This window comes from Canis lupus, chromosome 20 (assembly GCF_003254725.2).
Source record: "Canis lupus dingo isolate Sandy chromosome 20, ASM325472v2, whole genome shotgun sequence".
Classification (NCBI taxonomy): Eukaryota; Metazoa; Chordata; class Mammalia; order Carnivora; family Canidae; genus Canis; species Canis lupus.
The window spans coordinates 30,696,427-30,711,036 of NC_064262.1; the positions used below are offsets into that span (position 1 = coordinate 30,696,427).

Sequence of the window (14,610 nt, forward strand, 5' to 3'; positions counted from 1 at the left end):
CTCCTCAATCCCTCTTAATTTGTTTAAAAGATTTTATTGTGTGTGTGTGTGTGAGAGAGAGAGAGAGAGAGAGAGAGAGAGAGAGTGAGAGAGCAAGGAAGCAGGTGCATGAACCATACCTGCACAAGTGGCTGGGGGCGGGGCAAAGGGAGAGGGAAAGAGAGAATCTCTCTCTCTCTCTCTCTCTCTCCTTCCCCAGGCAGGGCTCAATTTCACAACCCTGAGATCATGGCCTGAGCTGAAATCAAGAGTCAGATGCTTACCAACTGAACCTCCCAGGTGCCCCAATCCTTCTTAATTTTTAAATGCTTTTCTCTGTGTTCCGAGCCCAATTCAGCCTTGTGATGGCCCTCTGCCCAGCTCATAAACCCATTACCTTTCTCTTCTTTAGAGGCATGACTCATTCACTTCTGCCTTTTGGTATCGTTTATTTCTTTCTCTTTGCTTATAAAAACAAACAGATTTCTCTTTCTTTTTATGGGAAGGAATGCAGCAAAGGATTAAGAGTGAGGATTCTACTGGATTCTGGATTCTACTCTTAATCCATGCTATCTAAAGCTGGGTGCTTCTGAGCAAGGATTTTTACCTCTCTAAGCCTCACTGTCTTCATCTATCAAATAGGGAGGTAGTTATGCTGAGGACTTAAGGGGATAAACAGTATGTGGCACATAGTAGATGTTTTCTCATGATGATGCTCTTGATGATGTGGCTTATCTATGCTCCTAATTCCTTTACTTGGTAGAACTTAATTCAAACGTTATTAGCTGTTTTTCAAATGGCATCGTGGCTCAGACCTTTCTTTTGAATTCTGCCTTTTACACTGCTTTCTGAATAGTTCTGCCCCTCTGTGCTACTCACACTTTACATGTGACTCCTCCAAGGAGCAGATTCTATTTTTGACCTTTCCCATCTCTATTGTCTTAAAGTATCACCCACCTTCAGGTTCATGCAGTGATCTTTGAATACTTGGGAGTAGGCCACCTTCCCACATTTCTGGAATAACTGAGTCCTATATGTTCTCATAACCTCTTTACTTCCATCTCTATGTCTGGGGCCACCAGAGATAGAAATGGAAATCTGAGACACCCCCTTCAGGACTCAGTACAGTTTAAGTGATGATGATGATGATGATGATGATGATAGTGGTATGGTTAATGTTTATTAAGCTCTTACTTTGTGCCTAAAACTCTTCCAAGCATATATAACATGTATTGCTTTATTAAATCCTTAGCATAGTTTTCTGACACAAGTACTATTTCCTCCTCAGAGCTGAGAAAATTCGGGCTCAAAGATGTTAAAAGACCTGCAGAAAGTCTTGGTACTTAGTCTTGGAACCCAGCCGGTGTGACTCAGGTGCTTGTATACATAATGACCCTCCACAGCTTCCTTTGCTTTTCCCCTTCCTTGCCAATTGCTCTCTGCTTCCGATGCCAGTCCTCTTCAGTTTGGGCACCACTGCTGCCAGATTACCATAGTAGTAATAGTGCAGTTACCCAAGCTTAAGTGGGCATATGAATATGCTGAAATTACATGTGGAGTGGGTTGATTAGTTTTTCAAACAAGCTAAGAGCTGTTTCTTGGATAATGTCCCAGAAGCTCCTTGAGTTGGCATTCAAGGCTCTCTTCAGTTACTCTGCAGTCAGTTCTTTCTGGGCTTTCTCACAATATGCCCCATTCCTATACCTCTCTCCCAGTCAGAACTTTCCATTTACTATTGCTCTTGACTTATACATCTGTCCCCCACCTTCACTCCTGAAGCTTTGCCTACACCACTACTATAACCTCAGAGACCCCCAATCCCTCATCCCCATTTTCTTTCCTGTCCATTCTTCAAAGTTTACCCCATGTCCCACCTCCTTTTGATATCTACATTGATGACTCTAGGCTGGTAATGAGAGGACTTTCCTTTAACTACGACAGAACACAAAACAGATGCTAACTCAGAGGCCCACAGGAGCCCCCTCAGGATATTACAGAGTGAGGTTAGCCCATCATTGATGTAGGGGTTAACAGCCCATGTTGCCAGGTGGCCTAGGTTTTTCAAAGATATATAAATTAAATATTGAAATGCAATCTCATAAATGTTTAACACTGGAAAATAAATGAAAAAAGATTATCAGGGGGCAAACAAAATTTGTTTAGAGGCAGCCACCAGGTTTTGACTTGTGCTGAGGAGTATATTGTCCACATTTATTAATTAACAGTTACTCTTACTGTCTGCTAGATGGAATTATCTTTCTATTTGCTCAGAGTTTCCAAAGTTGTTTGGAGGAAACTGACCTTCAGTTGTTTCTTTTGTTATATATTTTCCCACAATAATGAGTACAGAAAATTTTAGAAAGATAATAAATGTCATGTGATCAATGTATTCATTGTACTGCATTGATCATACATGATACCTTATTTGGGTGCCACCTTCTTCACAAAAGTTATTAGAATTTAAAAATATAACTATTCAGGTAAGACAGTAGTCAAAAGTTAAAAAAGCATTTGGCTTAAAACACACATTTCAATACTTATTGTAGTAAATTATTAGGCAACCACTTAATTGCAAGTGTTTTGTGAAAAGTTAGGATTCTCTAGAGAAAATTGGACTGAGTGCTTTTCCTCTTTTTAATATTAGAAATGCAGATTGAAAATAAGCTTTTCAAAAAAACTGACTATCCATATATTGTTATTAAGGTAAACTGAAATTATTTTCATTTGGCAGTTTTGAAGCAAGTAAGTGAATGAAATTTGCAGTTGATGACTTGTAATTACATCGATTTTCATTTTCCTTCGTGGGTATTCTTCAAAGTGACAATGCTTAGAGCAAATGTCACTTTATCAACAACAGCTTTGCAGCACCCTAATTGCAGCAGACAGATATACTGTGAGACCGTGTGAACAGTGATCTCAGAGGAGCAGATAAAAGTCTCTGCCAACCATTAGGGCTGGTCAACCATCCAATTTGGCTCCAAATCCCCAAGAACTTGTGCAGTGCTTGACTCTAGTTAACAGAAAAAAAAAAAAAATGTCAGTGGGTAGTGGTGGTGGACAACATAGGACTCAAGGAAAAAAGGAGCTGACAATCCGTCAAACAAGAAATGTTTTTCTGACAGGTGTATTGTATATAGAGAATACATAATGAAAGAAGTGCCAGTAATTAAAATATGGTTACTTCAGTGAATGATTGCTTGAAGTATGGTTGCATGGTAAAGACCTCATTATAGACCATACTTGGCATGAAAATATACTTATGTTAAGGGGTAATTAATTTGCTCTCAGATGTGGAGTGATTTGGTCACCTGCATCGGACAAGTCCAATCCAGAAACAAAGATATTTACTCTCCTAGCATTTTAAAATCTGCCAGGCCAGACACTCATTTTAGAAGCTGTTAGGTGGTTGCAATTTGGAAATTATGAGCAGAAAGCTGATATGTGAGGACAGATGACAGTATGAAGAATTATAGACAGAATGTGCCTCTGGATTTTACTGAAGCAAGATGCCTCACGATGCAGTTTCTATCTTCATTTTGACCATGAGTCTTCAGAGAGAACATTACCTAAAACTTTCAGTAAATATCAGCCATTCTCAAACTTTAACATAGATCAGAATTACTTCGAAGGCTTAATAAGATCCCAGGCAGTTGGGCCCCAGCCGCAGAGTTTGGGATGCAGTTGGTCTAGGATAGGGCCTGAGGTTGAGCATTTCTGACATGCTCCCAAGTGGTGCTAATGTTGCTGGTCTAGAGACCACACTTTGCTAACCATGTGTTTAGAACACCAATTAGTGAATGCAAATGAATTACTAAATTGAGTGCCTTCATGGGGGACATACTATTCTGGTGCAAGAGAAATTAGGGTAATTCTTAGAAAATTTGCCATGCAAATAACACCAAGATCACAGAACACAGCCAGAGCGGTACTGCAGGGAAGGTAAGAGTCTGTGTTAAGACGATGTGGGTTCTAGGAAAGAATATTTTCCCCGTAGTAACTTTGTGATGGTAAAGTAAGTTACTGAGCCCCTCTGTGTCTTGGTCCTCTTCTGTCAAATGTAGCTGTCGGTATAGTCTCTATACCTTGAAATTGGGGTTTTCCAGGAAAGGATACATGAAGAACTTGGAGCACAAGAGTTGGCACGTGGGGAGGAATGTCTTACTGCATGACAATGTCAATACTAGGCCAAAGGGAAGTCATTACTTGTGGGTGCATGCATGCCTTAGTCTGGACCACTATAACAAAATATTGCAGATTAAGTAGCTCATAAACAACAATAATTGATTTCTCACAGTTTCCAGAGACTTCTAGTCTGAAATCAAGGTGGCAACATGGCTAGATAAAGGCCATCTTCTGGATTGCAAACATCTCATGGTATCTTCACATGGCAAGAGGGGCTAGGGAAGCTCTGCAAGATCTCGTTTATAAGAGCATTCATCTCTTTCATGGGTCTCCCCTCTCATGGCCTAATCACCTGCCAAAGGCTTCACTTTCTAACACCATGAGAGTCTGAGGGTACAGATGGGAATTTTATGGGCACACACTGAGACCACAGCAATACCTGTGGGAGAGATTGAGAGTTACACTTGTTTTTGAGATCCAGGTGTCAGTGTTGAGACTCCTTAGCTTAGGAGACTTGTCTTGTGCAGAAAGCTAACTGAGGTGGAGTTCTTTGTCATGTCAATACCATTAGTGTGCTTATTTCAGGTTTGATCTCAGATGTGATTAGGGATATTTCACATGAGATTGTTGACCATGCATATGGTGTGTTAATGGATGCAGTAGCTGCAGTGACAGGTGGTGACACTGATGATGTGTGAGAGAGATGGACACAGACAAAAGATGAAGGTGGAGAAATAAGAGATGAGGATGGGGGAGGTCAGAGACAGGAAGGTGAGAGAAAACTGGGAATCCAGGGCTATTATTGCATCAAAATGCCTTCAAATTAGGTTAAATGGAGTATTTTTAAGACTTCTTATCCTAATCTGTATGTATCCATTTATTCTGTAAGCCCTTAGGTGCCTACTGGGCGCTAGGAATTGTCCTCTCATATATTTTGAGTAGTTTGAGGAATTCTGTGTGCTCCTTTCTTAGGAAATATAATGGAGATAGGGGTGAACAAAACATAGTCCCTGCTCCTAGGGAGAATGCAGATTAATGGAAGAAGAATTGAAGAATATATAAGATACCCTTGTGCAAACAATATTACCAAGTATAGACTTTCTAGAACAGACCTAGTTAGAATTCTGCCTTCAATCCTAACTAGCCATGAGATCTTGAACACATCGTTTGTTCTCTATGAATCTTCAGTGTTCTCATGGATAGAATGGAGGTGGTTCTGCTTTAAAGAGCTGTTGGGGGATCCCTGGGTGGCGCAGCGGTTTGGCACCTGCCTTTGACCCAGGGCACGATCCTGGAGACCCGGGATCGAATCCCACGCCGGGCTCCCAGTGCATGGAGCCTGCTTCTCCCTCTGCCTGTGTCTCTGCCTCTCTCTCTCTCTCTGTGTAACTATTATAAATAAATAAAAATTAAAAAAAAAATAAAGAGCTGTTGGTGCATGTAAAAGACTCAGCAGGTGCATTTATTGCATGGTTCACACAGTAGGCCCTTCGTTAATGAAAATGTGGGCTGCTTGGTCTATTGGGTGCTATTCTTTTGTAGGTTAGGGTACTGGCTTTTAGGCTTGGGTTTTCACCCATGTGTACAGAAGAAACTGCTTAGAGAAGAATCAAGAAGTGGAGTGTGAGGTCATGCCAGCTTGAAGGAACATTGCTCTTTACCAGAACACATGCAAACCTTCTTTTGTGGGTATATGAGAGAGCTAGCAAGGCAGTCAATGGGGTTCTATAGAAACAATGACAGAGCGCAGAAAGAGAAACGAGTGATGGGTATAATAATCATGGTTTTTTTGAAGATGTTATTTATTTACTTAGAAAATGAGAGAGAGAGAAAGCATGAGCAGAGGGAAGGGTAGAGGGAGAGAGATACTCAATCAGATTCCATGCTGAGCAGGAAGCTTGATGTGGGGTCTGATCCCATGACCCCAAGATTACAACCCAAGCCAAAATCAAGAGTCAGATGCCCAACTGACAGAGCCACCCAGGTGCCCCACATGAGTGCTTTTATAGACACTGAAGGGTAATGTTGCTCTCTTATAGTCCTTGCCCTATCATTATTGCTAAATTGTTTCATGGTCTCTTTAGTCCTTGAATGCCAGAAAGGTGATTGCTAACAAATACACAGCTCACACCTGGTGGTTGTGGATCTCTGGTTTCAGAGTATGGCTATTGGATGGTAATCAGACAAAGGAACAGTAGGGAGGTGATGAGAAGGTGAGGAAGGAGGGAATTTCCTGGAGCCAGAGGAGACCAGTGAACATGGTATCTGGAGCTACACTGCCAGGGCTTGAATCCTGGCTGTGCCACTTGTTCTCTATGTGCCTCTGGCCATGTTACTCTGCTTCTTGCCTCAGTTCCTCATAATTAACACATGGCAGAGTTAGTTTGTATCTAGCACTCAGAGCATTGCCTGCTATGTAGTTACCACTGAAGGGTTACTTAATATTTTGTTATTTCACCTAAGGATATTCCTCCCAACTTCTGGCAGATTCCCTAGGGCACTGAATAAATGCAATTTTGACCTCTTTTTTTCTCTTTTTTAAGATTTATTTATTTTGGAGAGAGAGAGAATGGTCATTAGGGGTGGGGGTAGAGGGAGAAGGAGAGCGACAATCTCCAACAGATTCCCCGCTGAGTGGAGCTGGATGCAGGCCTCGATCTCATGACCCTGAGATCATGACCTGAGCTGAAACCAAGTGTTGGACACTCAACCAACTGAGCCATCCAGGCAGCCCACAAGGTTGAGCTCCTAAAAGTAGTACCATATTATATGAATATTTAACTGGTAAGAATTCTATTATATATACTCTTAGGATAACTCACTAATATGTTACATATAATCATTCATGTGACTGTTGAGAGTTTTTTTTCCTTCTGCATTTTTATCTCTATGGTCATAAATTATCATAAAATGAAGCTTTCACATGAGATCCTTTTTACTTACTGTGTCTGATGGTATATCTTTATTACACTTAAGAATTGAATACACAAAGCTATATAAGCTATATTTTGTGGATGATTGATTTAAGACGTCCAAAGTTATTGAGGACTTGAAAGCTTCATCCACAGTGGATACTTCTCCACCTGGTAGTCACAAAACTTACTGCTGCCTTGTATTTTTAATATACCAGAGTAGATGTTTCTTACTTCTGTTGTATCCTAAATTGTGAAGTAGAGCCCAGTGTCAGATACCAGGGCTAGGCAAGGTGGTGGGCATATAGCAAATGTTATTTTGCATGCCTGTTTAAAATTGTACCAAGGGTCTGTTATGTTAGCAACTTACCTGTTCATTTTTCTTTCGTACAATAATAGGTTTTTGTTTAGAAGGCTCTGTCCATTACTGACTGAGCAATTAGAGCAAGATGAACATATTTAAAAGCTGTGTAGGGTAGAAGGAGGGTGACATTGAGCAAAATTAGACTTCTGGCAATAGGTTTTCATTTAAATGATTTTTTTTTTTTTTTTTTTACTATCCTATAAATACCTGCTAGCTTTGTTCATCTCTCAGTGTTTATCTTTTAAGTTTTTTTTTTTTTAATTTTTATTTATTCATGATAGGGACACAGTGAGAGAGAGAGAGGCAGAGACACAGGCAGAGGGAGAAGCAGGCTCCATGCACTGGGAGCCTGACGTGGGATTCGATCCCGGATCTCCAGGATCGCGCCCTGGGCCAAAGGCAGGCGCCAAACCGCTGCGCCACCCAGGGATCCCTCAAACAGTGTTTATCTTAAAGCATGTGTGTACTTCCCCCCACATTTAAACAGCAAGTTTGTTCCATATTTAAACAATCATGTATTTGTTGAGTGTGCTGAGGGCCTACCATGGCTCAAAGTCGTGGTTTTTATTTTTAGGTTTTATAATTATGTTCTATAATGGTTCAACATGGAGCTAGCCCTTGACAGTTTCTATGTAAGTGAAAGACTGCTTCATCCTTGCACATTTTGATATTTCCCACTACAGTATCAGCATGTAAGCATCAAATATTGGTCCTTTCTTCTTTCCCAAATGGGAAGCTTGAGATTCCTTCTGGAACATTTAATTCATATTTTCAAGATAAAAATATCATGTCAAATACACCACAACTTCTGTGCCAGATAGTAACTATTTTGGAACATTTCTATTTATGCAATCAAGGCAAGTCTTTTATGAAATAATTGACTTGAAAATTCAGAGGCAAAGTGAGTTGTTGGAGGTAACAATATTTGTATGCCATCACTTATTTTCTCAGTAGTACTTTAAATTATTGTATTCAACTATTGCTAAGAAGGTTTGAGACCTACTTTTAAAGTACATGTGTTTTCTTTTGCAATTGAAGACGTGATACTTGGCATTTTCTTTTATTAATAATGTTAACAAAGACTAAAGGAAAAGATAGTTATAACAGGTGGACACAGCATTTTTTTCAGGTTTTATAATCTACCTGTAGAAAACACTGAGAAATATATATATATTTTTTAAATTTTTATTTATGATAGAGAGAGAGAGGCAGAGACACAGGCAGAGGGAGAAGCAGGCTCCATGTAGGGAGCCCGATGTGGGATTCGATCCCGGGTCTTCAGGATCGCGCCCTGGGCCAAAGGCAGGCGCCAAACTGCTGTGCCACCCAGGGATCCCAACACTGAGAAATATTGACTCTCATCCTGTGTGCCTATGTGTATGCCCATGAATGAGCAGTACATGGTAATCAAGTGACAAAGCAAGACAGGGACACTGATAAGCTATTACAGGCTAACTACTGTGTGTTTACTTTTACTTTTCTGTAGTACATGGGAAAGAAACATGTATTACCATGCCCTTGCGTATTCCAAACCCTTAGTTCAACTTTCTCAAAGATAAGGAACAACTTAATGCCACTTAATTCCACTTTGTGCTATGATTTCTGTTGTAAATTCTATCTTTTAGAAGTATGAAAGTTATTATTAAATAATAGTACCTATAGAATTGAAAGGAAAAAAAACTATCTTCAGAATTATTAGGCAATTTTGACATAAGGGTTTTCCAGAAAATACTTAGCATTATAAAGATGGTCACATTCTACTTTTTTATAATTAATGTCTTTTTGACAGTGAGAACTTGATCCAACAATATTTAAATGCTGAAGGTAGATTAAAAAGAAAATTACTCTATTAGTCCAGGAGATAAAATGAATAAGGATTGAACAAATAACAAAATAGCCTATGTTGAATAATATTATTTTTACTAATAGATGTACCTCTTCACACTCTACACATTAATTGTGCCTTTGTTTAAGCTTGAATTCTGTGAATGGACAGAAGACATTTTATTATTATTATTATTATTATTATTATTATTATTATTATATTTTAAGCAGCTCATATCCATGCAGATTGTAAGTCTTTGAATAATCAAGTAAGTGGTAGTGATCATACATAGCTTTAGGTTATGATTTTTAAAGTCAGAATTACCGACATTTGGGGCTAGGTAATTCTTTGTTGTGAGGGGACTGCCCTGTGTATTGTAGGACGTTTAGATCATCTCTAACCTGATTCCATTAGATGCCAGTAGCATCTTCACCCCCAATTGTGAAAACTGAAAGTAATAAGAGACATTACCAAATACCCCAAGGGATGGGAGAGGGGCAAGATTGTCCTTGGGTGGAGAAACACTGCTTTAGAGATGAGGGACATGAATAGCTAATTCGAATTTTCAGTGCTTTCTCTTTTATTATCAATCATAGCGATGACTGGCAGGTCATTAAGATTGTTAAAGGCTGAAATCTCACTCAGTGGTTGTAGCCGAAATAAACTGCATCACTTTGTCCTTGTTGAAGCTCTAGGAAATTTACTGGAAAGTAAGCACAAAAAGAGATCCCTTGTTCCTACTTACTTTTCTATCAGTATGCATTCTTATTCCTCTGTTTTCAGTGCCAGTTCATTTTAGTAATGCAACTCAAATGGTTTAGAATTGCAGTAGATAATGGATAATCTACCTACTAAGTAGAGTCCATTTCTTCCTAGTGAATGAAAATGCAAAATGAGAAATGTCACTATAGATGCCTGTGCACTGCTGAATTTGATTTGACAAGCTAATCATGACATCAGCAAGAGGTCTGTGGAAGGTAAAGGTGGTGTAGCAGGGAGTAGAGGCAGAGTCCAGGGAAGATGATTGCTAATGATAGCTAGAGGCCTGATTTTTCATTCTCTGCCTAATTCCAAATGCATGTTGTGCTTGCTTGATGTGCCTGTCATTTAGAAATTTAGACTAGACCAGATGCTGCATTTGAAATGTTGTACACAGTTCTGTTTGGTTTACCAAAGGCCTGTTGGAGTCAGAGTATCCAAAAATGACTTCTAAGTGAAGGGAACATCTCTGATTAGATTGAGTTCCATCAGGGAAGAGTATGGACTCTAGATTGAAGCCATTAACAGTGACTCAATTGTTTACTTAACAAAAGAGAGAGAGAGAAAGAAATGATACTCAGAGGATAAGGTTTTCATGAAGGTAAATAGACATTTTAAAAATTGCATTGCTATTATCTGTATCACCAATTTGTATTTTCTGACTTTACTAATAAGACTGGTCTGTTTGGGACTAGGATCTAGATTGTGAACAGAGAAGATGTCAAAGACTTATTTAACTCTGAGTGCCTGGGGGGAGTGACTCCTCTCATGCCTTTTCTGAAATGGCATATTGAAAGACATGGAAGACATGGGTTATTTCCAAGATGTGGTGCCTGTTGGCTTTAGATACTTGGCAGTGGGTTATTGATATTGATGCTAATCGAAGGTCTTAGGAAGTGTACTTGGCATATGGAGCTACCAGTCCTCATTTCTATGTCCCAGAGAGACTTCACTATTACGCTGCATTTTTTTTTACTCTTCCAAGATGCTGGTTCAAATTGACCAGTGTTGGTATATGAGCCCAAATCCAAAGGCTGGTCTTGATTTAAACCCTGGTCAAGGTTACAAGTTGGGAATTGTTACTCTAGGCCAGAGCCAAACTGTATTTGTGCTGCCTCATATGGTAGCTAATGAAATGTGGCCATTGAAAACTTGAAATATGGTGAGTTGACTATGGAATGCAAATATGCATTTCATTATTTAATTAAATTTTAAAAATTTACTTAATTAAATGTCAATAACCACTGTAGCTACCAGGTATGATGTTGGACAACACAGCTCTTGCCTTTGAGAAACATTTACTGAGGTACTATTTCGGACCTGAGATTATGGTCACTCTGGTTCTTCCAAATAGACCATACTGACAGTAACGGCACTTACCACAATTATCACAGCCTCAAATCCTTAGTGTAGTCACCTGGACAGAGCCAAAAGAATGGTCGTATGTGTAAGCAATCCTAGTGAGTTATGATTGTTGAAGTCTGATTTCTAGAGGCCTAATGTTAAACAGAGATATCTCTGATACTGGAGATGGGGAGTCACTGCAAACAAATATCTTGAAACCTGCTCTCAACTATTCTGTGAAATTATGTCTATACATTGGAATAGATCTTGGGTTTTTGTTGTTCTGTGTATACCATTTTTTTTTCCTTCATATTACCTGCTAAGCGTTTAGCATACCTCTGCTAAACTGAAGAACCACTTTTGGGACCAGTCACAGGGACCAAAGTGTCGGGTAGTATAGAGTCATTTAAACCTGAAATAGCAAGGTGTTCTCCATGAACTATTTTGTTATATGATAAATCATGGAGTTTCAGAAGATGCTAGATCCTTGGTTATGACAGTAAAAACCAGGAACCATTCTGTGTGATGGCTCTTTTGATAGGCAATTGCCAACTTGCTGGCCTGGTGGCCCTGGGAAGTGACTCAAGCTTATAAATGCTTTGGAGTTTATAAAGCTTGGACCAAGACATTGCCAGTCCTCTGTTCTGTGGTGGATAACACACACTGAACAAAATTACCTAAGAAACCTCCATCCATATCTGTCTTATCAGGTCAAAAGGCCCATACTGGTAGTGATAATAACTGACATTTGACTTGTTTTTCTAATGTGTCTGAAAAAGTGGAAAATATTTACATAGCAAGAGAATTAAGCTTTGACATGTATGGAAGCCTTGAAGATAGTCACAGTAGCACTCCTCTTTTTTTTTTTTTTTTTTTAAGATTTATTTATTTAAAAGAGAGAGAGTGAGCAAGCAGGGGGAGAGGCTGAAGGAGAGTGGGAGAGAGAATCTCAAGCAGACTCCCTGCTGAGTAGGGAGCCCAATACAGGGCTCCATTCTGTGACCCTGAGATCGTGACCTGAGCCAAAATCGAGAGTTCGACGCTTAATGACTGAGCCACCGAGGCACATCTCTCCATAGTACTCCTCTAAAAGCCTTTTGAAAATTAAAAAAAAAATTTTTTCCAAAAAAAAAAAAAAAAAAAAATTTTTTTTTCCTTTTATTCTCTTTTTCCAAGGAAGTTGCAAAGTCTTGAGAAGTTACCCTGAGTCACAGCATTCTCCCTAAAAAAGGAAAAGAAGAGAACTGAACTCTTAGGGGTGCTATGAGACATAAGAAGATAATAAATACATAGATTCAGCATCATGTGTAGACCACAAAAATTGCTTCATAAATTATAGGTACTGTTATTGATGCTGCTGCTGTTGTGTATCTTAAAGGTTATACATTAAATAAGATAGAGTATTGTAAATCCAAATACACAAAGGCCTAGAAATGCTATTGGTAAAGGGATTTGAGGGGTAGGTGTTTCTTTTCCCCATACTGGGGATTCTTTTGCAATACAAATCAATCTCCTTTAATTTCATTTGTTTTGTAAATTAAGAGTTTCCTCAACCAGGTGTTCTGAAAGCTGGGCCTATTCTCTACCTCTCAAAAATGGCTCTCTGAAGCTTACCAGATGGTTTATTGTGACAACAAATAGGCGTATCTTTAAAGATATTGTCCGATTATACATAATCATGCTCTAGTAACTTAAAAATACTTATGGTAATTCTTTTTTTATTGATGAGCTGCTCTGAATGCTAGAATAAATAGCATGTTAATCTAACTCTTGTCCAACCAGCAGTACTCAGTTTTCTAGTTATGGAAGGAAAATAGTTGAAGTGTTGACATTAATTTAAGTTGAAGTGTTAGTGTTATCAAAATACAGTTCCCTGAGATAAATGACATGTTCTGTATTTTCATATTTAATTAGTGTCCCAAATTTTCTACATTGATATCCACAGTGTTTGAATTAACTAGGTAACTCTTTTAGTTATTCATTTACTTAAAGTGACATTTTAGAGGAATTTTGATTAATTTGACCTATTTCATCTAGGAAGTTGGATTCTGATTGTAAGAATTATCTGGGAAAAATGCTTTTCTTTTTGAGCAGAAGGACACATTTAATTTTAAAATGAAATATATTCCCTATGGTCTTAGGGAGCCTGTGCATTAATGTAGAAATTGATATTAGGATAAAATCTTAAACAATTAGGGGTAAGTATCTAAAACTCAATTAACCTTTAACAGTTCACCCTATAGCCAAAGCATGCTCTCATTTTCACTGCTGTGGGATTAAATGGATTCTATGTCATTGTAGAACCAGACAAAAGTCAAACTCTGCAAGACCAGTTTTAGCCAGGGCACATTTGCAATTCTCCAAGGATTGGGGATATATAGCACTTACTTGATTTGTAGTGCTTTCAATATGTAATATTCTCCTTCCTGTTGGTGCTTTATTTTTATGAATCTATGCTGAATCTACCTTCAAGTTATTTTTGTGATAATGAAATGAACTTCCCGGTCTGGGCTTTGAGGTTCAGATTCTTATAACAATGACCATGATCTCCACATTACTTGCATAGTCAGTGACTCTGAAGGTCAGACATTGCTGAAGATATCCAAAGATATTTTTCATTTTTTAGAAGACAAAAAAGCCAAATGTCATACCCATCTTGAAATTACCTTAATAGTAAAATAATTTGATCATTTTAGTTTGACATGTTAAATCTGTGTAGGGTGTTCTGTGCTTTTTGACAAATAACTTCCCTGCTTAAATTATTGCTCAATGATAATAGGACTTGGCAGAAATTTCTTAGTATTTCAACCTCCAAATGATTAATTTAAATGTCTATACCTATTTTGAGCAGAGATGTGAAAGTGCCACAGGTGCCCTGATGGTCTTGGTTGTAACCTTTCCTTTGTAGGCCTTCTGAAAATGTAGGTACACACTGGAAGAAGAACACTGACACAAATCATAGCTGCATGCTTTTCCATCACTCTTTATACTGAGATTTTGTGGGTTGATATGATGGATTTTAGAATAATGGTCTCCATATTTAAAATATCTGCATTTACTGTATTATGCTAATATAATTTTCTTTCATTTTCAGCATTGACAAAGAATAACTATTGAGCATTTGTGTCTGGAGAAGTTAACATATTTCAAACGATTTAAGAAAATTAGCTACCATGACTAAAGATAAAGTGTTCATTTAAACTAGGGAGGACAGCTTCTTGGAGTCAACTTTATCCGACATCCTGAGCTAAGTTGTGAATTTGTTTTGCATTGAATTTTTTTCTTTTGCAGAGGAGTGCCATCGT

General features: G+C 38.5%; 1 protein-coding gene and 1 long non-coding RNA gene across 20 annotated transcripts in view; one reads left to right on the top strand and one right to left on the bottom strand.

The window, feature by feature from the left end:
* FHIT (fragile histidine triad diadenosine triphosphatase) overlaps positions 1 to 14,610 on the top strand; it is a 1,380,560-nt gene that overhangs the window by 742,629 nt on the left and 623,321 nt on the right. The gene's annotated exons all lie outside the window — the stretch shown is intronic.
* Positions 12,175 to 14,610, bottom strand: part of LOC112665992 (uncharacterized) — a 52,542-nt gene continuing 50,106 nt past the window's right edge. Inside the window, exon 4 of the long non-coding RNA XR_003140647.3 lies at positions 12,175 to 12,527. This is a non-coding gene — a long non-coding RNA (uncharacterized LOC112665992). The remainder of the gene's footprint in view (positions 12,528 to 14,610) is intronic.